Source organism: Bombus fervidus, chromosome 2 (assembly GCF_041682495.2).
Source record: "Bombus fervidus isolate BK054 chromosome 2, iyBomFerv1, whole genome shotgun sequence".
Taxonomy (NCBI): domain Eukaryota; kingdom Metazoa; phylum Arthropoda; class Insecta; order Hymenoptera; family Apidae; genus Bombus; species Bombus fervidus.
Genome location: NC_091518.1, coordinates 22,075,965 through 22,102,592, shown reverse-complemented (window position 1 = coordinate 22,102,592; position 26,628 = coordinate 22,075,965). Strand labels below are relative to the sequence as shown.

The following is a 26,628-nucleotide window of genomic DNA, read 5'->3' as shown; positions in this document are numbered from 1 at the left end:
CAGTCAACATTTCTTAACTGATTTACCACCCTTAGATCAGTCATCCATTTAACTTATATCTATACGCACCGAGCGTAACTGTCTATGTCTATAAAGTTGTTGGAATAAAGTATATATTGTAACCTGTTACTACAGTGTTATAATCAGTTCAACCACCTCTATTATCCTAAACGAAATAGGGGATCGATCACTTCGTGGCGTCGATAATCGTAACAGGAATTTACGACACCCGTTGGTGCGCTTCTTCGCGATCGCGTCTCTCCGCGAACGGTCGAACACGATGATTAATTCCCAATTTCGTTATTTCGAAAACCCTTCGTCCTGTGGCGGCACTCGACAGGGAAAATACCATTATTCGACACTAACTAATGTCGGACGACGGCAGCGCAGTGGTTAGCGCCTTAGGTTACGAACGTTCGGAATCCCGGGTTCCCAAATTCCGACGACCCGAGTGCGATTTTTCTTCCGGGACATGAAAAATGAGAAGAAAAATGCAGCAGTACCCCGGCAGCGACACCGGCGACCCGCAGCAGAACCTGTCTCACTCTACACAACTCACAGGCTAGCGCACTAACTAAGGAGACTTCAACAAAACGCATCAGCAACTACAACTATCACGGCCTATTCACCTCAGTCCTAATGAAATACCAAAGTTTGAAATGAAAAAAAAGAAAATAAAAGCTGTAACGAAAACCGAAAGAGAAATACTCTGAAAATCGTGCCCCATTACGATACAAGCGAGGCGGATATCGCTATAAATAATAAAATTGTGCCTAGCTTCCTCAAAGTAATTACTTGGCTAAGCTCGTCAATAAACGCTCATCAAAAACCCTCGACCAGCTCAACTATCTCTCATCCGGCGAGTATTTCACAGGCAGCACCGAAGCGATGCAAGCTGCTCTCAATCTTGCTCGCTTAGAAACTTGAGAAAGATGTTAATCTTATTCGCCGCTAATTGCTCCGGCAGTTAATTAACGCGTCGCGTCGAGTCGGGAGGAAGGCGTGGCCCGTTCGACTCGCTCGAAAAATCTTTTCAAGTCTTCCCAACCTCTTGTCGCAACCTACTAAAGCCTCAACAAGTGTCACGCCCGTCTTACGTGTACTCGTTTGTCACCCGGATAAAAAAGTTTCAGAAATAAAGAAGAGAAAGTCTAGCTGTCAGCCTTTTTTCTACTCCGCTTGTTCAATTGTCTCCATGGTGTAAGAAAGCTCGATACTGGGTTTTGTCGCACGCTTCGGTGCTACAGTGAATCGTGCGGTGAAATACACGCGAGGAGCTTGCGATTGTTCGCCTGTTCACCAGGGAGAACAATTAAGATAAACGTATATTTGTATACAGAATTATGAAAAGAAGGTCTGAGAAAATTAATATTCGTAAGATATTATTAGCCAAGTAGTGGAACAGACATTAGTGGAAAAAATATTATTTTCAAAGTTACAAATAATTTTCACATCGTTTCATAATTTTATATTACGTTTTAAAAAGCTTTGTTTTTTAATCAGATGTTTTTTTAGATTAGAAATAGTACGTGATCACTTTGGAATATTAGCTCGAAAGAAAATTAAACTGCTTACTAAACTCGATAAAAAGTTTCAGCTATATCTATACTTTCCGTTGACAAGACACCTAAGTTAAAAAATTGAAAGGTATTTCTTGAAATCGAAATTGGCTGCCGTTATTCGATAGGAAAGTTTCTTCGGAACGCGATAAAATTTGATTCCAAGTTAATCGAGCTTCTATTCGAAATGGCAGAAAGTTCGAAGATAGATTTTCTCTGTGGCTATTAAGATAGCTCGAGATACCTTGAGTTAAGGTTTCACGGAAGATTATCTTACAGATTACATCGCATTACATAGCAAATTAGTTTTATCTAAAAGAATTGTTTTTATAGATATTGTAGAATCTCGAAAAGAATTATTTTCAACATCGTCGTGATACCTGTGTCAGTTCTTCTCTAAACGTATTCTGTTACTAAATAGAAATAGAACGACGAATTTTTGAATTCTAATTGTCCTTCTAAATTCTAAATTCAATTGAAAGTTAGTAAACTCAACTAGCAATCTAAAATTATCAAAAACTCTATTCGAAGTGTAACATAACGCGATGCAGAAGTGCACCATTCAAAAACTTCCGTAAATTCTACAATTGTCAGAAACGTAGATTCAAGTCGAGAAAAATTCAACGTGATATATAAAATACGATTATTGAAAGTGTCGTTTTCTTCTGTTTTTTAACAACCATATTTCATCGAAATTTTTGAAATGGAGGTCAATTTCGCGTAACGAACTCTCAGCTTTGAGCTTATCCCGAAAGAATGTTTGTTTTTGCTGGAAATAATTTCAATTATTTGATTTAACAAGCGACTGTATAACACTGTATAACAGAGACTGACAGTGACAAAGAGCTCCTCCAAATGTTTTTAAAGCTTCGTATGGTAAATTTCACTTTGAATTTCGAAGGGAATTTTTCTTTTTATCGAAGTGAAAAGAATTTTTATTTAATTGGTGGAAAAATTCTATGAAGACATTTTATAGAACAATGAATTTCACTCCTGAATTTATTTGAAAACAACTTCATCGAAAATAATGTCAAAAATTTGGTTCGGCAAAAAATGCTATACTGTAATAAATACACTAACAAGCCTGTTAACCGACAAATCAAAAGAGATGTTTTCAAATTTTGCGGAAGTCTAGAATTGTAAAAAGATATGGGACTGGCCATAAACAATCCCTTGAAACGTGACACGATATTCCTCTATGAAGAGTATCGATACAAAGGATTTAGTATTCTTTTCTTCGTCATCCATTCACAGAGATATCTACGAATTTTCAGTAATCGCCTTTTATCCGTACCTTACATTACAAATCTCTTCTCGTTATTCCTCTTCTGTTCTCGTTATTCTCTGTCTTTCACGAATCAGCTTAACGAAGTCACGCGTAGAAGAAGGCGCTGTTAAATCAATTGCCATGTTTCTCGTCTGGAAATGGTGGATCGAACGAGGAGAATGACCTGACACCTCGTGAACAGCAACGAGGATAACGCGCGAAGAACACAATGGACTTGGTCCGAGCGTGTACGCGAGTAGATTGATCGATGTCCACCGCTTTCCGTGGAATGGAAACGAGACTGTGGTCGACCTAATGGAGGTAATGGCGCAAGGGAAAGGGCCTCGCAAGAAATATGGCCGTTCGACCATGCTGAGATAAAAGGATACGTACAAGGAACGGTCGTCCATCGATGACCGCGAACTTTCGACCCTTTGACCTTGTACCTGCACGAACAACTCCCTCTACATTTAGAAACGGGCCATAGCGCCCTCCCTCTATTATGTTTGGCGCTCGTTAAAACTCGTATCCGCCTTTTGTTCCCACCGATTCGTGAAATCGTATCGCGTTTGATCATCCGGTGCTATCAGGGTATTTATTTCCGAACAGCTATGGGGATAAGCTTCCGGGATTAAGAGAAAAAAAATGCGGTTTGCGAGAGCATTTTAGGAATTAAGGATCGTATAATGTGTGGTATTTGGAGATTTTTAATTGCTCTTTGAGTTTTTCGATCGAAAGCAGAAAGGAAAACTGGAACTATGAGTTAACAAGCGAAGTATCGAAGAAAATGTTGGATAATGAGAAAATTTAAAGAACGAGTCTTTAAGTAGGTTGCTTGTTAAGCTAAATTTCTAAAGACTTTTGAATTGCACAGACATAGAGTGTTATTACAGAATATTACAGAAATAGGGTGTCGTATGTAAGTTATTGCAAGTACGTAAGTCTTGGAATTAAATGAGATACCTTTCGTATTGAAATCTTGACCTATTGCAGTTTCTTTTAATTCGAATTATTTCTTTGTGAAACTACGTTTTCCGTGAAAGTCGACGGCGGAAAGCTGGGACGTAATCCGTCCTTTTCTCAATAACATAATTATTGTTGACACTTTTTCTATGTAATACTCCCACGCGAGAGCAGGATTTTCCACTTCTCCGGAATATTTTCACCGAGGGTCACGGAGAAACGCATTTTTACTCCTGTCATTTCGTAGACGAACCACCCCAACGAAAGGATGTAAATTTCAGCCCGCGGCACGTGAGCAGTTTTCCTTCGTTCCTGCAAATTTTCCATGACATTAGAGCTCTGGGACAAATTCTCGCAACGCTATTCTATTTGCAACACGTTTAAAATACGGTTAAACCTTAAATTGAATACTTAGAAAAACACTAAAAAGTTAGAAATACAAGAACATCGAACATACTGTCAACTATAAATTATAACGCTTTACACCGTTTCATCCAAGGTTGCATAACTTTCTTCCTTTTAAAAACTGTTAGGAGGTTAAAGACGTATTTAAAAGAGTAATTTAACTTCCTAGAAAACGCAAATATAAAATGGAAATACATAATACAAGAGGAAAACACCAGCTTCTACCAATAAATATACTTTACGAAAAGGCATGCGTATTTTTAAGAGTGGATCACTGTAAATCTACGAAATTTCCACGAGAGATCATGAATTACTCGGTGTAGCTAATCTTATATAAAGCTAATAATGATGTTAAGTCGCGTCTTATCTCACGTTTAATCATCGTTTCCTCTATCAACGAATCTCTCCAAGCTAAAAGGAAAGGAACTATCGTTACAACGACGTTTAGAAAAGTTCACGCGAATTTGGCCGGTAATTTTCCTTACAGCTGTCATTAAATGCCGTGAACAAAATTATACGTTATCATGTTATCATGAATCAAATTACGCTAGAGGTACTACACGCAACTCGGTCTTCAGGTTGAAAGAAAACTGGGCTAGAGTAGAACGCGTGTAGTAAAATACGGCTTTTAATCAGTGGAATTTAATTACGAAAACGCGGAAACGAAACCCTTAAACTGTCTGAGCATTCGGTTGCACAGGACTGGATCTGTGTCATAGAGAAAAGACTAGAAAAAAGGAACGAAGTTGCGGCTCGACAATCTCGACGCGAGGACTAGACGTAGTTACTTTCTTCTTTTGCTTCGTTCCACGATATTACATCGTAAGATCTTTCTCCTTGACAAATGATCGTAGCCAAAATGACAAAGCACTGTATAGTTATATCTCGTAATGACACGATTTAGTCACCCGTTAGTTCTTAAAGTATATACAAACATATCCTCGAAACTAGCAACTTGCGTTTGTTTAGTTTGTGCTAGTCAACGCTACTTGGCCTTCGTGGATTTGGATGTTCTTTGTAGTCGGTGATTTATAGCCTGTTTGGTAAACACCGCTTGATTCGGTAATGTCAACGATTTGGGGATGATTTCTCAAACTCTTAATTTTTATACTCTTACAAACTTCTGAGTGAGAAATTGATCGTTGCAATTAAATTCCCAAGGTTTTAGGTCCAAGTTAAAAATTACAAGTGACTTTTTTAAGCTGTCGTTATCGAGCTATCGTAACAATTTTAAAGCCTTCTTTATAGTTCTGAAATTAGTATACGATTAAGAAATGTAAACCTGATTCTCACTTGGTCGTTTTAACGAGAAATATTTCAAACTAGCTTTATTTTTCAAAAATTCGTTTTACGAATCTAATAATTCATTCACAGGCGAAATTTCTTTTACAATCCCCGACAAGAACTGAGATAATTTGGAAATAAAAATCGGAAAGAAATTACAAATTTCATATATGTATAGCAATTACGTAACTCGAGAAATATTCCAAAGAAATGAATTTTCCTTTAATTCTAACGCAATTATTTCCGTCTTTGTTGTATTGTCGTCACGATTTCTCAAGTTAGCCAAACCTAATTAGCGATTATTCGAGGGAACGCGTTGCATCGGTTTGAGGTGTTTTCGAGAGCTGTTTTAGCGGTGGACAACCAGCAGCTTCACTAGGGCACATGCTTTTCCTCGCTAATCACCCACGACGATGTCAACAACGGTGCAAAGAGCTTTTCAACCGACACTCCTCTTTCCATCCTGTGGAACATCTTCAACTCGTGGAAACGCTTTCAATTTGCAAAACCTGGCCACGAGAGGTCCTTTATATTCGCCACAAGATTTAAACGCTCGTTTCCAACTCTTAACAGCGTATCAAACTGTTTCAAAGAGTCGTGCCGATTGTCAGATGCTTTTGTTTTAAGAGGGACAAACAATAACTGGGTTGTTGGCTGTACAAAGCATAAATATGAATTAGGTTCGTATGAATTTACGTGGTTAATGTAACATGATAACAGAGAGTAGTTTGCCTAGGTGGGACTCCCACTGGGATACGTCAGTATTGATTTTATTCAACGTATTCTTGGTAATGGAGATAGCAAATTAGTTATGGTTGTCTTCCGCTTTTCTAATGTTCTGGTAGTTTTAAGGAGAAGTTACGTAGTTGAAAAGGAATCGTATTTATATTTGTTATTCTTTATTTGTTAAACATATTACAACGTTTGTAATAGGCGATCTGGTAGATCGTGCTCGTTATTCGATGCTACAAACGTGAATTATTTAGCATTATTAAATTCGGAATTATAATCAACGTCGTAATTATCGTTAGTAATTTAAGCGAATATTCTGTTCTTCGTTATCTGGAATATTGATAATGTTAAGTATCTATTAAATTAAATAAATATGTTTACGGAATCAAAATAAAATAATCGAAAGTTTAACACGAATATAAATTACATTTTAATATCGCAAAAAGTATTAAACCCTGGATCTTTCTTTGAAGGATAGAACATTAAAACGATTACTATGGATGGGAAATGAAAATAAACTTTTTTGCCATCCAGATAATTAAAGATTGTTTCGCAATAATCGAAACGAATGTAAAACGTTTAATCGTAAATAAAAATGTTATACATCGCTCCGGATCTCGTAATAAATGAAATATTGGAGAAATTATTTTGGCACGGTGGAAGGAGAAATTTGGCAAAAAGTTTCTAGCTATATTTCACTGGACGTTATATCTTCCTTTACAGTTTTCCCTTTACATCCTACACACGGATTAATTATAATATCTGTTCTTTGTAGACAACGTCCACCCCCGCGTTATTTCGTTTCTTCCTTTCCTGTGTTATTACAATCCTTTTCCTCCGACTCCTCTTCGATATTTATATGCACAGAGCAGCGAGGAACTTGCACATTCACCAACATAATCTCGGATTCCGCAGGGAACTTGCAACTTCTTTTCAAACTCTTTTTCGCCGTGATACGTCGCGGCCCATCGTTGAATTAATTCAGATTCCGTATATTTCCCAAAAGCTGTGATAAATTCGAAACTACTTGTTTCGACGTTAACCTAAGATTTTTCAGCGATTTTTCAAAAATACCGTGGAGCTTGACTTTCGTACAATTTCGAGATAAATGCTTCGATTAAAAAGTGGAATATTATTAAATTTTAAAAAACTACCGTTAAGTAATAATAAGATCAAATAAATATACTACTTCTATATACAAAGAATTGGGGAAAGAAGATAAATTCTTAAGTGCTTTACCTGTCACACATTTATAAAGAGATTAAAGGAATTTTATTTGATATTTTTACAAAATTTCATCCGATTTTTATACGAACCAATAAAGAATTAAATGTGTCGAAATGTTTTAATTGTATATTCTTTTCAATTTTCGTGTATCTTGATTCTTTAATAAACAGATTTCCACGTTAATTCAAATATATGCATTTTGCTCGAATTCCGTCGTTGTACCGTGCGCGATCAACTCAAACATCTACCTCCTCTTCCATTGTATATACATCGACAAAAAATGGAATTTTAAATATTTTATTTTTTGACAACTAAATGTTTCCGTTCGGCGGAAGCAATTAGTAAACGCATTTGCCGCAAATCATTTTCCGCAGCATGTATCTGTTTATTTTTTCGATGCTTCCAACTTTATCGATGCTTACTGATTTTTCCGTAATAATATACGTATTAACGTAAAGCTTTAGTCTTTCAAAGAGAAACGAAACAAAAAATGTTATACCTTAAGCGATAGGAAATGAAAGCTTGACGCAAATTGAAGTACATTCGTTATACTATAAAGTTCATATCTTAGTATGTTTGTCGTTATTTTGCGCACAGTTTATTATTTTATATCGCGGACGATTCGACTTTGGTTGCTGCTTTGAATAAATCTACGATAAATAAGATGTTCGAATAAAACAGTGGCTCGGTCGAGATTTTATCCTGTCGAACACGAAAAAATATCGTTTGTCATGTTCTCAATAAAGAAATAATATTCTTGTCACTCTCCCTTACAACTTCCCAGACATCGTACGGCGTTTTCGTGGTCGCTTTACTTCGAAGGAACAAACGTCTCACGTTGAAAATTTATCGCACGATTTCATGGCTCACGCTTGAAGATTGAAATTGGGATTAGAATTTCCGGCGTCTGTAAATTCGTGCTCCGGATATATACGCGATTTAAATCACAGCCAATGTATGCGTAATCACGTGGCGACTAATGTAATAATATCTGAAATTCAGTGAACTCGATCTCGAATTCATTACGAGTTAACCATTTATTCATGACGCAAAATATTACACCATGAACGCCGACGTTAACGTATCTCGTTCACTGAAAAAGGAAATTGCGTGATACCGATGTAATATTCCTATAAATACCATAATTAGGATAATTGAGTAAACAATAGGGCTTTAGTTGCATTAAGCAATCACCATAATTCTCGTTTCAAGCATTTAAGCAATCTTCGTAACTCTACGTGATTCTAACGTAATACTCTCGTAAATACTGTGATCAGAAGTAGAGGAATTTTCTTTGAAACAGCCATCGTTCGCATAAATTTATGAAGAAAAATGAAAAAAATATTCTCGTAAGACAAAAACTCCTTTTTTATCAGAATTTATTTTACAGTCTTATAACCGGTAGAACCCTCGCAAAACTTTATCCTTGACTCTCCATAAAATATTCTCCAGTGTCTATAAAAACTTATCGAAAAATAAAATTTTTATTCCAGAAGAATATATGGAACAATTTCAACACGTAATTCCATTTTTCCAAGAATCCTGCTTTTTTCTTTCTTTTTTTTTTTTTTTTTTTTTAAGGATCGAGAAAGAAATTTCGCGGCAACCGGAGGATAATTTCTTTTTCCTGGTATTTGAAATTTGACGTTGGCGATAGGTATTTCGATTTCGTACGCGACATTAGAATGCAAACGACGTGGTGAAATGAACCTTGAGAAATCGCAATTCCACAGGGCCACGTTCGACTGTCATTCGTCTTCATTTTCCCTGTTGCCGATTTACGGTTGCTGCTCGTGTAATTGCTGGATGGCGCTTATGCGGGAAGCAACGGAGACAAGGCAATCCCGTGTTTGCTCATAAATTTTTATCAACCATCGACTTCGACTTCTCTCGAACCCGCTGAAATTGTTTGAAAAGCTTCGACCGTAACGAGCTCTCGATGAAAATCGACACCGGCAGAGAATAAAGTGGCCGTGCTATAAGTTTCTCTCGCTGGTTTACATTGCGCTGTCATTACCTTCGTGAATTTTCACCGAATTGCCTCGTAGAAATTGCCACTGAATTCTTGAGCAGGTTAGAAAATTTGATTGCAACGAAAATGTACTTTGAATAGAGAATATCTTGGATGGTGTAGTTTTCGCAGGTAACGTAGAATTACGTGTATCCTCGTCGTAATATGAGAGAACAGTTGCGTTATTAATCGATTTGCATGCTTCGTAAAATGCTGCTTTGTAAAAATACGATGACCAAACTTGAGAATGAAATAATTTGACAGTTTGAAGAATGGTGATAGTCGTAGACGTTTTAATTTGCAACAACGTGAAAAATTCGATATATTAAAATTGTCGATAAAATAAGCGATCAAAAATCACACATAGTAATTTGGATCGAAGTATTATTTCAAACCGAGTACCTTACACTTTCGTTGCATTGAATTATTTCAATGTTTCAGTTTTCTCATAACCCAGTAAGTATACATATTATATACTATGTATCCATTTACCTACCATTTCTGTGATTTACGACCATTAAATCGTAAAGATTCACTCCCTCCGGTACCAATATACATAAAATTTATGCACCAAGCTGCACACATGTGCTTGCCAACGGAAATAAATAAGATCAAACAGCTCCTAATAATAAATCGCTTAAACTACACAGCAGGAATAAATTGCCAATTATTTCGTAAGCTTCTTAACGAAATAATTAATCATAAACGTAGAACAAGTAACGAGTCATCAGTTACGTAGAATCTTGCTTTCATTCGTTCAGATTCGTATCTAAAATTGTACGGAAATATTTACATATAAGAAATTCATGTTAATTTCTGAAAAAGAGAAAGAAGAAACGATGAAAGATAGAGCATAAAGGAAAACAAATTAGCTTAATGTAAACTGAGAAAGCGTAAGTGAAAAGGGAAGGAAGGATTTGTGATATCCTTCGGGTGAATTTTTCCACGCAAATGACATAATGGCGCTACGACACGTATTACCATCAGGAAGAGGGTCGAATGGACAGCGCCGAATCGCGCCCGTACATCGTAGCAGAATTCGCAACACGTCGTGGCCTTAATTGCAAATTAGCAGGGAACCGATATTGCCTTGGCCACTTGCCAACCTCCGACTGCGAAGATAGGACAACGATAGCGAGACGAGGGCCGATGGAGATCCTTCGAAAAACCCACCGAATAAACCGACGAAATAGATTCTCTTCGTCAAAATTGATTATACCTGTCGCCAGAAGTATCGTAGCAAAAATGATGCGAGTATGCGGAAGGAAATTTTTACGAAGCAAAGTGTATTACCTTGGATTCTTTATTCGCGGTTATTTTTTTAGTGATTAATATTCAACGATTGTTTACTTTGGATAAGAAGATATAGTCTTGCGCGAGAATAACAATTCGTATTCTATCCGGAAGATAATTCAGTTTGTAGTTTTAAAAATGTAATATACATATAGGAGTTTAAATATGATAAATAATATAATATACATAAAGAGTTTGATCAACGAACTGCTACAGATCCAAGTGCTTAACAAACGAACCAAAATGTTTTGTTTTCAATTAAACCACTTGAATTTATTATTTAGGCACTTGCCAAGTACTCGCTTATAGATTCTACGTTGATCACAACGAGATAAATATACAAATATACTTCACCGACTAATTAAACATTCGATCGAAGTTTGAAATTCATACGCTATACGTACCGGCTTCTCTGGTTTATTAATGAACTGAAATATAAAAATAGTGAAACGACTGTAAGACGATCTACCAAAATGCATAAAACAAAATTAGTATAAGTCAACAAGATATGCTTTAAATTGCGTTCATCCGTTTCGATGATTTTGATCGGTCAAGCCATTTAACGCAACGATAAATTCTCCATCGAGCCATCCAAACGACACGTGACAATTATTAATTCATTATGAATCAAACTTCTTACGATATGGATAATTATCTCGCGTCAAGTGTCAAAGGAATAGTGGTCGCCTTTGGTCGGCACTCGGTGTGCTTCCTTCGATGTCGAACACGTAATGTAAATGGAGTACTAGTGAAATATCATCGGTGACTTCCGTTGGGACCGATCGGGCTATTAGTTAATGTTGACATATAACGGGACGACCGTATCCGTATCAAAGCATATTTAGAGAACGATTAACAAAGCGTTTCGACGAACTCGTTAATCATAAACTTCATATTTACGCGGTTTGTCGTTTCAGGGAACACATAGTTCATTAGTTGTAAATGTATCGCGAGTGATTCAAACTTTTATGAAAATCCGTGAAGCTTCTACTATCATGGTAGAGATAAATTATATTGGCTAACAATGTTCAGAAATACGCTAATAACATCAATGTAAAAATTATATAATAATATTTAAAGGTAGACTATTTTATTACCATGACTCATTTTGTCTTCTTTTCTATCACGCGTGCATACGTACATCGGTCGAATTAATTCGTTTCCTTTAACCATTTTTTGATTCGTTAAAATGCACAAATAATAAAGAATTATATATACAAGTTTTGCAACGACGAATAAGATATTTATACGCATAATCTGGTGATCAGGAAACAGATCTTTTAGAAATTGTATCAAATATTTGAAATTCAATCTCGCAAAGACTAGCACTTAACTCGACATTTTTCGTGCTCATCGTTGAACCTAACAGATTCTTCGTAATCAGCTCCGCTAAGACTTATAAAATTCAGTACGTGACTTCGTTAAGATCTCCGTGAAGACTCCTCCGAAATTATCTTTTTAAATTTAATTAACATTCAAATGAAAAATAAAAGAGACTCGGCTTAAGAGATAACAAGCTCATTGAATAACGCGCTTAAATTACGACGTCACAAATATTAGAATTTTTATGAAAACTCGATCGAAATTACATTCTTTACACGTTCTAAAAGATATAAGAGTATACCACTGACTTTCATTCCTTCTATATTTCTACGTATTTGTTAGGAACTGTAGCAAAGTTCGAATAATGGAATCTCATTTTATGACTCGCATATATCGTATTATCTCCCCTCTCGACTTTTATTATCGAAATGTCTTTGTGTCGAATAATTCCAGCATAAAGCACACAGGATTGCGGCTGCGGCCTCTCGTTCATATTCGATAAATAGGACACATAATATTTAATGAAATAGGTAACCTGGTTTCATATTCGATAATTTGGGCGCAGCGTGCTTTTGCCGTAATTAGCGGATAAACGAAGAGAGAAACAAAGAAGAAGCATTAAGCGTCGTTGCCGCGGAGAAAATAGAAAGACACTTTCACGACCTTCTTTTTTATCATTGACGTATTCAACATTACCTTCGTGTAAGATACATTGAACTGCTGTTATTCGATTTTAAGCAACGTCACATTCGCCGATGTCGCATCACTGGGATGCAAGGTCCCTTGAACGTTACGGGGAGAGTCCTCGAGGTTATGTCACTGGCATTCAAAATCATTTGAAAGTCGCTAGAGATCGTTACGATTAAGCCGGTTTAACTCAAGATCGCTCGAAGATCGTGCAAAATCGACGAGGTCCTGTCACAGGGATTGAGAGTCACTCGAAAACCACAGGAGGTCATTGAGATTGTGTCATTGAGATTCAAGCACATTTTTATGTCACAAAGGATCGTTCAGGTCATGACATTGGCATTCGAGATTACCTGAAAGTCCTGACAAGTCATCGACATCGTATGACTGCTACTTAGACTTATTTGAAGATCATAAAGAGTCATCGTGGTCGAGCTATCGCTTAAGTCACTTGTAGGTTATATCGGGGTCATTTTATCGTATCGAAGATAATTCATAGGCCATAAGGAGTTAGCAAGATGATATTATTAATGCCCCACATCGTCTAAGATTATAATTAATACTGTAGCAGTTATATAATATTACGACAGAATTATGTTCTTTGGACATAAAATGTTCAAAGATCGTGGCGATGTACGAACTTGCGATATTTTTCATGGCTTCTCAACTCTTCGAAAAGAAGCAGTAGAAAACCTCAGAGTTGCAACATGATAAAGCGAATGACTTATTCCAATGCAAAATAGCATGGACGAGAAGCAAATGGCATATCAGAAGCGACATTAAAAATATCACGTACAACGAAAGCTCGTTGGTGAGTCTACTTCGTCCAATGATACTCGACGGTAAAAGAAAAGCGTTTAAAAGCGCTTCCTTTTCGTCCCCGAGGTCGACTCACGCGGACAGTTTAAAGAGAACTTGTATTGTTGTTAGCAATTTCTCTTCGCGGAAAAGATGCGAAGACCACGAGGGAACGTCGTTAAACCGGCAAATTCGATCTTTATTCGAAGGTCCCGGTATTTGTTGAGGAACTAACGCAGCCGGCATTGAATCGGTTCCAGACTCATCCTACTTTCAGAAATGTTTTTTGGTCTCTCGTTTAACCCAGAACGCTTTTAAAATATACACACGCTGAAATTGTACGATGGCAAAGCTTCCACGAAACTCAACTCGTTAAAATGTCAGCTAATATATATATTTTTAAACTTCGAAGCGATACCTCGCGATTTCGAGTATTTTATATCGCACGAATCGCAAATAAGATGATTACGGAATTATGAGAAACCTAAATTGTTACAAAAATGCAAGAAAAGTACATACAGAAGTATATGCAGCATATCTAAAATATTACAGTGGTTATATTCTTTTAACTGTACGCATAAAAATACCGACTTGAATTTTCATCGCGATTAGAATGGAATCTAAATTTAAATAAAATTTATTGCGATGTAAGCATTTGTCTCTGCAATAAAGTTTGTTAGTTTTTTGAGTCTACTGTACCGAGAGATTGTTATTCGGATAAATCTAAAATTAATGCGAAACACATCGAACTTAATTACGACTTCGTGACTGACAAATTAAATTTTGGAACGATATATTTAATTTGTAATCAATTACGATGGAAGGCCTCCGATAATTAAATTTTCATTCTTTCATCTTAAAAGATACGTATGTTAAATATTTATACTGCCGACGGAACTTTCCTCGCTTAGCTTTATTTCAGTTTCTGCAAAAGATTCTTGAAATATCCTTCAGCGATTCCCTTATCGTGGAATTTCTGCCCTCGAATATTTTTAAACATCTTTCAAACGTATCGAAGAATATTATTTTAATTGCTGGCGTATCCAGTAAAGATATTTCAAGGTGTATCTTCGTATTTACGTTTAGAAACTTTATAATTCTTCTCGGTCATTTATATTACAAATTATTTTACCTTTTAAACGAATATTTCTGAATTTTTATTTGAATTTAAAGGGAATTTTTTATAATACTATACTTTATTCTTCCGACATTATGAATATTTTTCAATAGCCTTCCAAACAGTGAAAATAATTATTTTCTTTATCATCCTTCTAACGACCAAAATAAGAACTAGAAGTAATCTACGTTTTCATCAAAAGAACGGGTATAATACGAGATTGTATTATTTTGGATGACAAGAATTACATCTAGCATAAACTCGCAGCATGTATATAAATACACCTGTTTATAATTAAAATCTTTAAAATCCTCTTAAAAATCTGCGGCAAGCAATTTCTCTGTCTCGAAAGACAATGCTCGGAGAACCATTGAGAAACGAGAATTTCTTGTCAAGCTTCGTTTCGTTTCAGAATTAACTAGCTCACCTAATTCGTCCCTTCCAGTATCCGACATTATTTCCCAACTGTGTAACAACGAACACCAGTCGAATTTCGCGGTGGGAACCTAATGACGTCGGTTACATTTCCAATTTGTCTAACGAAACGCCGCATTCGCTCAATGACGGGAGTTGTATCTTCCTTTTACAGAGAATTGATGCCAATGATGATTCCAAGTTAGCTTTACGTGTTAGATATACGTATACGCAATACCGAAGTATTTTCGTTGGGCGAATTTCAGTAATAAATTGTCATAAAGTACGCGTATAAAATTATATACTATTTGTAAAATAAATTAATCTTTTTGCAAAAATTACAAAATTCAACAGTGATAACATAAATTTAATTATTAATGATAATGTAATATAACGGTTGATGTAATTGTAAATAATCAATGAGGAAAGGGAAGGAAAATGATTCTGGTAGATCAACGTGATATTATAAAAGAAATATTTACAAGGTTAATTAATATTTCCAGCACTTACTAGACGTAATTGACCTAATTACTTTCTCACCATCTTCTCTTCCGTTTCTTCCACCCTTTCCATTTCTTTATTTTAATCTTGTTTCCTCTTTCTTTTTTCCATCATTTTTTTCCCTCCTATTCTTTCCTTTTTCTTTCTTATGTTCTTTGTCTTTCGTTATTCCTTTTTCCTCGCTTATTTTCTCTTAAAAAATCATTTTTCTTACGTTATAATTTTCTATAACGCATAATTAATAATTAAATAATATAGCATAGTATCGGTGTCAGTTTGAGTCGGGTCTTGGTTCGATTAAAGTCAAATTTGAGTTAGACTGGAGATTTTGTGAGAAGACATCGTGAGTGATGTAGCGGCAATCTCTTTGGCTACGAGTATCTGAAATCTTCGCGCGTAAAACGAGATTCTTAGCACGGATTTCTAACGAGCAACGGAATACGCTTCGTTGTTTGAGCGAGAAATTACATCCTCGAGCGATTTGCTCGATTCGCTATAGCTTTCGTTCCTTGCTTGCTTCCTACAGCGCGATCTCCGCGGCGAGATGTTACTTTCTGCTACGTTGTTGCGATTTTGGAGACATTTTTATTCAAAATTTATTTGCGAACTGGAAATTGTTCTTTTCTGTTCCTCTTTATTACTCTTTCTTATCGCCAACCGAAACTGTCTCTCTGTTATTTCTTTTTATTTCTCTGACTTTCTTGCTGCTAATGCATACTCTAGTCACTTTTTTGTTCTATTACGTTTCACACTTTAGTAAAAATATTCTAATGGACGGACAAATTGGAACACAAAATATTCTCGTATACTTTTACCGTTTTAAGATTATCCAGAGTATAATAGTTAATTTACTTAAAAAAGTTTACCGCTCCTTTCTGAATAATTTATTCAAAATAGTCTAAATAATTTTCTTGGGTAACAGAGATGCGTAATTATCTTGTTTCCGCTTTGATACTATACGCTTTTACAATTATCGTGCAATACTTGTCCAAACAGACGTTCTTTTCGAACTGTAGATCGTTCTCTTGCATTGACATGGCGATACTTGATGCACTTTCGAGAATTTATCACCTCCTAGAGATAACTTGCTCCCCTGGCGGCGATTTCACCAAGTAAGTTCTTTTCAGCCGAAGTTTCGGAAAAGAGCGTTTCAGATGGGATCTCTCTCGAATCCCAAACTGTGGCACTCTAAAATACTATATCGTTACTGTATTATTCGCAATGTAAAATGTAATGACATAACTGTTATTGTTCATACGTAAAATTACTTTCTTTCGCTACTATTCGCCTTTTATTAGCGAGGTCTGAAACAAAGAACGTAATGTCGTGATAAAAGAAAGAGCTTGTAAAAAGGGATTTATATCGAGGACTTAGTGGAACCACAGATAATGAAAAATGCCATTCAAATATCTTAATACGCGGATCTTCCGTTTCTTCCTATTTTTGTATCGTGAAAGAGAAGGCAGTGCATCTTATAAAATTTCGTGCAGATGTGAAATTCTTTCGATTATTTCGGTACTCCGATGATTGAAGTATCCATCCTCCTTGGACGTTCCAACTTCTCCAATTTCTTCTCAAGTGGAGTGTTTTCTGCTTAGAGTATCGATGAGTATGCTGGTGGTAGCTTACGAACAAGTTACTCGAAATTGTATTGTATTTTCCGATAGAAAAGGATCGATGAGCTTCTCCGGAATTCTTAACCGGAATTTGTATCTTATAATCGAATTCCTCCAAATTTTTACGAACGTGCAATCTGTATATTTGATAGGTAGATAGATTATTTTTTGTATTCTATTGTCAGATACACAGTGTTAGATAAGAATATTTTAAGTAATATAATTATAATTATTGTATACTATATATATATATAGTACATGGAAAAATGTCTGAATTTAAAAGACATGCCATTTTGAAATTAGATGATTACATGATGATTAATTATATTATAGATATATACTATGTATAACATGTTATATATGTATAATATAATTGTCGTAAACATCTAATTTTTAGATCACACGTCCTTTAAATTCCAACATTTTGTCACGTAAAAGATATTTTACGATTGCGGTGAATATTTTATGCATACATTCTAACAGAACAAATGAACCCTCGAAAGGAATCGTTATCTTCCAATTTCAAGCACTATTATTTCATGTCAACAATCTGCGTTTCCCTAAAACCTCGTCCCCTCGTGACACCCTAAATAATTCTTATCATATTCATTCTCGAAGCATTCATTTTCCCACTCTAACTCTAAACCTCGATGTTGTCTTCACGTATCTTCTCACCCTTGTCGCCTGTTTAACAGGGTGAATTCGTTCAGCGGTAGAACTACAAAACGGTACAACGAAAATAAATTAAAATGACATATAGAAAATTACACAATGTACAGAGAGAAACAGGCTTTCAGCTATTTATTTTACAACGAATCGTTCAAATCTCGTAGCATTCGTTATTAAAATTTCTATGAAAAATTACAAATTGGTTGTTCTCTCGCAATTCCGCCGTTAAATTGCCACGCTGTAAAAACGAAAAAACCTTTTCTCTCTGGCATAAAAATTAGAAATAACGTAACAAACGGCAGACGCGTCCATCATCTGTCATTACATTTATGCCTACGTTGATTGTCGTCATCGAGCGTTTTACAGCACTACATCTGGTGCCCATAATGCTATTTTCCAGAGTAATAGCAAATCGTGAGAGCAATAAGCTTTTAACCACTTATTTTACAACGAATCACTCAAATCTCCAAGTATTCGTCATCGTACTTCCTATACGGTCTATGAAAAATTAAACATTTTTCATTTTGTCCGTTCTACGATAGAAGTTCTATTATCGTCACGCTGTAAACATTTATAACCGGTTTTCTTTCAAATAAAACTTAAAAATAACGTGACACGTGGTAGACTACGTGCATAGCCGATCATCACATTTATATATGTCTACGTTGATCGTCGTCATCGGGGTTATTATTGAACCACACCTGCTGCCTTTACAGCTATTATCCGCAGCACTAACGGATCGCGAGCCTTTTACGATGGCCCGAACGCATTCTCCGTGATGCTTCCGTGGCCACTAAGACATCCTCCATTAAGGATAAGTAACGGGGGAAATCCTTACGTCCGATCTCAATGCACGAACACCCGTAGACCGTACAACGTTCTACTAGTCGCGCTAATTCACGGAGACAAAGTAAACGCATTACTCTTGCGGTTTAACGCTGCGCAAAGTACTGATAGCGTTCGAGGCTCGCTAGGGGATCGACTTGGTTAACCAAGATTTCATGGAAACTCTAAGGTGCCCCGTTTGCGATTTAAAAAATCAGAGACGGTGAGAGATAGATATTACAAATTCCTTATGAAATTTGTATTTTCTTCGGTTGTTTTCTTTTTCCTTTTTTTTTTTCAGAGGGATGAAGGAATTTGGAGAAGAATGTATACAAATGGAAAAATCTTTGATTTAACAAAATTTCGGTGGGAGTTATACGTATATTAATTCCCAACCGAGAAATTATTCTAATAATTCGTATTATATTTATGTTTATGTCTATATTTATATAATATGATATAATATATATCTATATAAACTTTATTTATATATCAAATTGTAAGCATGTAGAAAATATTACAAATTACAATTGAGGGGTCGAGGAGGAAGGAGTAACGAAATTTTTAATTCGAGGGAACTGTGGGTAATCTTGAACTCGAATGAAGAAATCTGCTCGAAACACGTTACTGTGCGTATTCGTAAGGATTTTGTAAATTTACAGTGAATTCCTTTAATTGTACTGTGAAAGCATATGATAAAACGTGTAAACGTTAGGAAACGATAAACGCGTGACAATTGCACGATAAAAGTTGAAAGAAAGCTGTATGTCATAAGCTTATCTCGTCAACAAGTTTCAATAGAGGAAAGCTCCTAGAATATTTCAACAATTTTTCGACACGTCATCTTGGTTAGACATGCAAACATAAAGAGAAATAAGCTGACAAGAAGTATGTCTTTCGCGTTTACGACAATCATTCAGGTTGTAAGCGAAGGAGCCCTCGAAAATATCCCATGGAATATCCGGAATTCCAAACTCGTCCTTGTCATCGAATCGAGGGGTTGAAACTCGGTGTCTCGAATTGGCTGCCACTTTCCTTCGAGTCTAATCGAGCCGTATATGACCATTCGCGTGTACAACGTTTCGCGCAAGAATTCGCAACACGTAGTTAACCGTAAACCAACGTCGAATATTTCGTTGTTTACAGAGCTCTCGAAGTGTTTGTTCGATAAGTAGAACCGTCGGTTGCCGTTCTAACCGGTTCGTGAAACGAAATCTACGTTGGATAAAATAGCTAAAATTTTTGAGGGAGCAGAAGACTCACAAAATTGTAGAACGTGAATGATAATACATCCGAATAAAATTTTGTTAAATAATTGCAAGTTACCTTAATATCATTTTAATTTTTATCTTCGCTGGATAAAGTAGTTCAAATTTAAAGATTAAAGAGATTCGCGAATTTTATACCGTAAATGATAACAAGAAATAAACCTTTCTTTATAATTTAAAGTTATCTCGATGTTATTTAAAATTTATGTTATTACTCGAATTTGCTGGTGTGAATAATACGGTGCAACGATAAGGTTCGAGTAAAAAATGTTTCTTCGATTAAATACGAACGAAATAGAATTATTTGAAGCTATTTTAATGCTACTTTGTATCGTGATTACTTTCATTTCGTTTGTTTCGTCGATCAGTTTTCTTATTATGTAGCTACTGGTTTACTTTCATTTTCTCATTGATCACTTTAAAATGAAATTTCTCTATTTGAAAAGCTTGGACCCACGAAAACTGGGTCTCTGAAGGAGATGTGATATTAATAATATCTCCCATGAATTTTACGTTTTCAACGCGACACGATACCTTGGTTATTTACATAAGATTAATTCTTTAGAAGCCTGGCCTCAGCTAGAGATTATCGAGCGTGCATCCAATATGCGCGTCAAATATTCCAAAGTTTACACTACAAACTGTAATACGTAATATAATTTTCGATTATCGTATACGCACGCAGAGATCTATCTGTAGCTCAAATTTTCATCGACGTAACTAGAGAACTAAAAGAATTTTCCTCTTGACTATACGTTAATAAAAAAAGAGAAGAGAGAAGAGAAAAATTGAATAAACCGAACGAAGAATACGATACACGCGACAACGCTATGGATATTCGATCGCAAATTAACAACTGCTCTACTATGATAAGGATCTCTTCCAAGTAGATCTTACGTCGCAGAATAAATCTATCGCTTCTATTTCCCAGAAAACTCGAAGACGGTTGCACAACGACCAGCAAACTGGAGAAATTAACGAGTTTCCTTTCGAACCTCGCTGTTCGCTCTCCGCTGATCAAAGTCGCGTTCTGAACTTTTTGCGACATTCTACGGCTCATCGAAGTCCCGAGTGTCCCTCGTGAAGAAAATTCTCATTGTACCAGGAGAAAAAGAGAGAGAGAGAGAGCGAGAGAGAAAGAACACGCGTAACAGGTATTTACCGTGCTCGATGGCACAGAAGCTGCTTTGATGCAGTCTGACAGGCGGCGATGAAGCCAATATCGGCGGAATAAATTGGAATCGTGAGCAGGCTCTCGATATTTCTTTCGAAATCCGCCGGAAGCCATCGATGGCGACGCTGTCGTCGATGAAATCGCGAACAACGCGGCCGCTGATAAATCAAACGTCTGCTCGGCGGCGACAATGTCGACATCGAAATGGTAAATACAACATGGAAGAGACGGGGAGAAATCTTTGCTAACGAGAAAACAAAGCTACCAGCGACGAAGACGATAGAGACCTCTTCTCTTGTATCGGTTCGACGATCGTCGTCTCGTTGCTCGCTCAGCTGCGTTCCAATTCGCCCTTCGGTTTAATTAAGAAATCAACAAGATTGCACGAGGATTCGTAGAGGATAATTCGAAAGTTTCGCTCGAAGCGTATAATTGACCTTTTCCTATTTCTTTTCATTCCTTGTTAGTTTACTTCCAACCTTCTGTCGGGGATTTATTATTTGGTTCTTGTTTGTAGATGAGGTTCGCGTTAGTTGACGTGACTTTGCCGTATTTTTAGGTATTAACGGTCAGATTGATATCTCGGTCAAGCGTCAAAGGCTGTATTGTCGCGATTAAGAGGAAAGCGGAAATAGTTTACCTAATAACGAAAATAAACGATATGTCAGAATATTCCAATGTTTGCTCATCCTTCGAAACAAAATTCAATGTTTTATCGAACGCCTTTGTAAGTAAGGGGAAACATTCGCTCTGTCGTCTTTAATGGAACATAAATACCAATGTCCAATTACCTAGAGAAAAGAAACATTATCCTACTTTGAATATTCTTTGAAATCACAGCAAGAAAAACCCTAATAAAAAATTACTAACGGGTGATACAAAGAAAATATTAAACTTATCTTGCACGTTATTAAGCTTAATATTCTCCTGCACAGACGCTTGCCATAATAATAACAAAAATAAAAATCACCTATTCCCTCGCCTCTGTAACTATTTTCGTATGCAGATTCGATAAACCCGGTCGAAAAGCACAGGGCAGGCAAACTTTCGTTTTATCGAAATTCATATTGCGATTTCAAGTTTTATTCCACGGCGACGTTGTGTGTTGCCCAGTTTCGACAGACATCGCGAATTTTTCTATATTTGCATCGGTCGAATGGCCACCAGTCCTCGTTGGATACGCATCTCGAACATCGCAAGGACGAAAATGCATACCGACGCGTTCTCTCCAGAAATATTTCATGTAACCCAGGACTAGCAACTTGGACCAGCGACGTGTCCTCTCGACTTTGCTGTTACGGTTGTACATCGAGGCGAATCAGTCGCACAAAGAATCTTCTTCGGCGTTTTTCAACTTCCTTCCTCTGTTTTCATGGGAGACGCGGAGAAACGCGGAGTACCTCGCCTGTCATTCTTTGTTTCTGTTACTTTGAAAGCAATCCCCTAATCGAGTTACTTCTCAATAATTCTACGCGATCCGAAAGTTAGAAACTTGTGTATCGTTTTATTAGATTTCTTTTTTTTTTTTTTTTTTGTTTATCGCGCTATAGTTATTACATCGCGGATGTTTACGGATATTACAGGATGTACGTAATACGAAGAAGTAATAAAGCAAAGTATTTGTGTAATGATATCTAAAGGATGAAACGAGTCTTTGTTTGACTTTTTTTTTAGCGATAGAAGATTAATAATAAATTATTACGTCGAATACAGTGAAAAAGATTATATCTGCTAGAATATTTTACTTGAACCTTCAAATTAGAGCTGTCGCAAAATAGAGCTACGATGGCGAATGATTGCCATGATTGAAAAAAAAAAAAAAAAAAAAAATGAAAGTAAAAGAGTGTAGAAATAAATAAATTTATCAAATCTCTGAAAACTTCTAAAGGCGATGAACTCTCCAGTCGAAAATGACGAACGACGATGAAAAAGCTGAAAGTCTCCGGCGTAAATGATGCGTCAGAATTAACAGAATTTCGTCTTTTAGTTTTATTGGAAGTCTTCCACTGGTATTTACGACGTCTATCGTTTCGACTCTAACGAGATTTAAGTTTTATTTCTGTGGCTGTGTCCATAAAAATACGAATCTTCGTAAAAACTCGCAGCCTAGTCGATGTAATTTGACTATTATGTAATCGTATATACCAAACAATTGGTTTACAACTACATATTATTAGTTTACAATTACGATGTACGTTCTTTCGCTCCAGATGAAAGTGAACGAATCTAATTGTCCGCGATTTTTGCTAACAAAGCAATCGTAACTCCAATTCCGAAGAATTGAAACAGATAAGTAAAATGGCTTCAAGCAGTACATTTGGATAGACCGTGGTAAGGTTTGTGCGAGCACAGAACCGAAAATACGCGATAAAAATCTTAAATTTTTATTTTGCGCTTTACTTGCGATTAATCGTTGCGTGAGAAAAACTCATAAATCATACAAACGATGGTGTACATTTATTTAAAAATTTAATGGAGATACTTCTCCTAGAGTATAAGATTGTTCAACTGTGCATTAATTCTCTTTAGGGTCGTTTATTAATGTCACTCTTCCAGTGATTTGTCATGTACGATGTGGGAATTTAATTTCGAATTTTTGTTCGTAAATTTCAAATAAATCAGATTTTTTCGCCTATTCATGGTAGTCTTCGATTTTTAATATTTTTAATATTTTAATGTAGCGATAATTATTAAAATTAGAATACGTGTTCTCGAAAGGTCAAAATTTCAGAAATTCCATGAAATAATTGATGCATTCGGAATAAAGTTCGAGATTTTTGTAGCAGGTGCAGCAATGATGCTTTCAAAACGGTTTGAAATCTTCTTCGAGATGTCAGATATTTTAGAATTAAATCGAGCATCGGGAAGCTTTGAATTCACGGATTATGATCCCGTGATAGAGAGATATATCGAGTAAAGTCAAGCTTCGGGCACTCGAAAGTAACCTAGTTACCATCGACTATACTCTAATCGACGGAAGTTTATCGAGTATAAATTATTTAAATAGCCCAGTAACTTTGTTGTACTCGATTTAAGAATTTCCTAGCTCGTGTATGTAGATCATTTATTATAAAAAGCGATAATACTTAAAATTAATAAAAAAAAAATACTATCCTTCGATCGACTTTAAGAAGTAAAAGGATATTTTGCGATAAAAAAGAAAAATATTAAACAGCATAGTTCGATAGAAATATTTTCCTACTAAAAGTTTTAATTATATCTTATCCTCGGAAAATAGAAAGTAAATACATTTAAATAAATTTCAAGCTTTTGATAGTAAACATATCGCATATTATTCGACACGTCGAACGATCAAATACGTTCATCTAATATTTAAAATATTGTAAACGCGTTCGATTTGATTTTCTCCTTATTAAAATATTTTCATCGATAGCTCGCTTTCTCGTACAAATCGTAAATTGCTCTCCAACAAGCTCGATTACAAACGTTCGATTACACACGATTACGACGCGATTGCTCTTTAGAAACTTAATTTCATCGACGTTCGATGCTCGATCTCGAAGATGCCCCATCTGCTTCCTCGGAACTCATTAAAATCTCTCGTGCACATTGTCCACTTATCATCGAAATCGATGATTGGATTTCATTCTCCTTTGCCACTCTTCCTCCACTACGTTCTACCAATTAATTAGTTCTTCGTAGTTATCGTATAAAATCTCACGTACACGTATATCCTTAAAAACTGGTGGATGGAAACGTCGATACTTTTCTTTCGAACGATAGCCCGATAATTTGTTCATAGAGACCACCCATTGTTAACTAAAAAGAAGATATGTTTGCCTGTTAAAACGGGTACTACACAAATTTCTGAATATTCTTGAAATTTATACGTTTGCAGAATCGCGCTGTTCGCTAATAGCCAGAATTAACAATTTACGCAAAGTTAAGGTGACATGTACGTCAGCTGTTAACAGACATACGTGTGTCTGACCATAAGCTGTCCTATTTCACTTAAAGTGGTTTACCTTACTTTTCTTTGCTGTTTGTTTAAACCAGTGATCATATGTTGTTATTTATGGTTGTTCCTTCTATGTACATACGTTGTGCTTGAAGTAAAAATTGTCTAAAATAAATATCTTCGATTCTTTCAATTATCAACGATTCAATGAAATCTTTAATTCAAATGTATATTTCATTCCTTTTAAACGCTTTAAACCAATAATACGTATTTTTCTTTTTTACTGATTAATTATCGTTTAATTTATTACTGAGAAAAAATATAACATTCAACGTCCTTATTTTTAATAAAACTACCAAAGATTTTAATACTTTTAAAGTGATCGATTAAATCGTCGCGATGCGATCATGTTCAAAAAAGCGAGGGAAGAATAAACGAATTGTTTTCAACCACGTGCTTGAACGTTACATTTTTTGTTAATCCTATAAACTTTCTGTTGTTGTCTATTTGTTTCTAGCGCCGATCAAAATATTTGCTCGGCAAATATTTGTTACCGAACGTTGGAACTCGACGCCATCGTGGTGGCTGATTCGTTCGTTAAAAATTGATAATCCCGAAATATCGCACCTATGAAACGCCTCTCCGAACAAAAACTCATATTCTCGAGTAACCCGCGAAAAAAAAAAAAAAGAAGGAATCGAATAAAATAAATGCGAACAAAAACACATAAAAAGAAAGGAATTATCGTGGAAGCGAATGAATCCCATAACGTAAGAACAACAATGTACGTGTATGAATATGCAAGTGAAATATTCATGAAGGTTTCGCGATGCGAAAATCCCACATAAAAATGGATTTATTAACCATTACGTAGACGATATTTCAACGTGTAAATGTTTCGTCGCGATTGCATACATATTTGTTTAACGATCGACGAGACTCGAGATTTACGAACGTTTCTTTCGCGTTATCTACTTTCGTTCAGCGATTTTATCGTTTCGAAAGCGGAGAACAATAACTTTGACGTTATCGTAGCGTGTATTAAGTTGAAACACTGGCAAATATCATTCGTGAATTCTGCTTTCGGATTCCTGCACAGCGTAGGTATGTGGTATACCATTCGTCGTCATTTCAGTTAATTAAAGTGACCTTAAGCAAACAGAATCAAGTATGGTTAATTGGAAAGCTTAGTGGAACTTAGGGACAGACAGATTAGACTATCAATGCGTAGTTTGTAACAGAAGCATACAACTCTCTGGCGAATCCTTCCTTGGGATTAATTGCTACGCATTAAAATTAATAAAGTTTCTCCCATTACCTACGCTTTCGAAATGAAAGGTCGCAATATACGCGACAGCTAATATCGACTGGCTCGTTTCATATGAAACTTTAAAATGTTTCTTTTAACTCACTGAAATTATAAACTGTTTCGTCAACAGGAATTTCACGTCAATCTTCTCGCGATACGGCAGAAAATGAAGGTAAAGTGAAGCTTCAAAGCCTTTGCGCAGCTTTGATTTCACTTTGCAATACCTTCGTTACATTATTCTTCCATCGTTTGCACATACGTTACGAT

The 26,628-nt window shown here is 36.0% G+C and overlaps 1 protein-coding gene across 3 annotated transcripts in view; it reads right to left on the bottom strand.

The window, feature by feature from the left end:
• The window catches only part of Unc-13-4a (BAI1 associated protein 3), a 124,746-nt gene that overhangs the window by 47,511 nt on the left and 50,607 nt on the right, over positions 1–26,628 (bottom strand). The gene's annotated exons all lie outside the window — the stretch shown is intronic.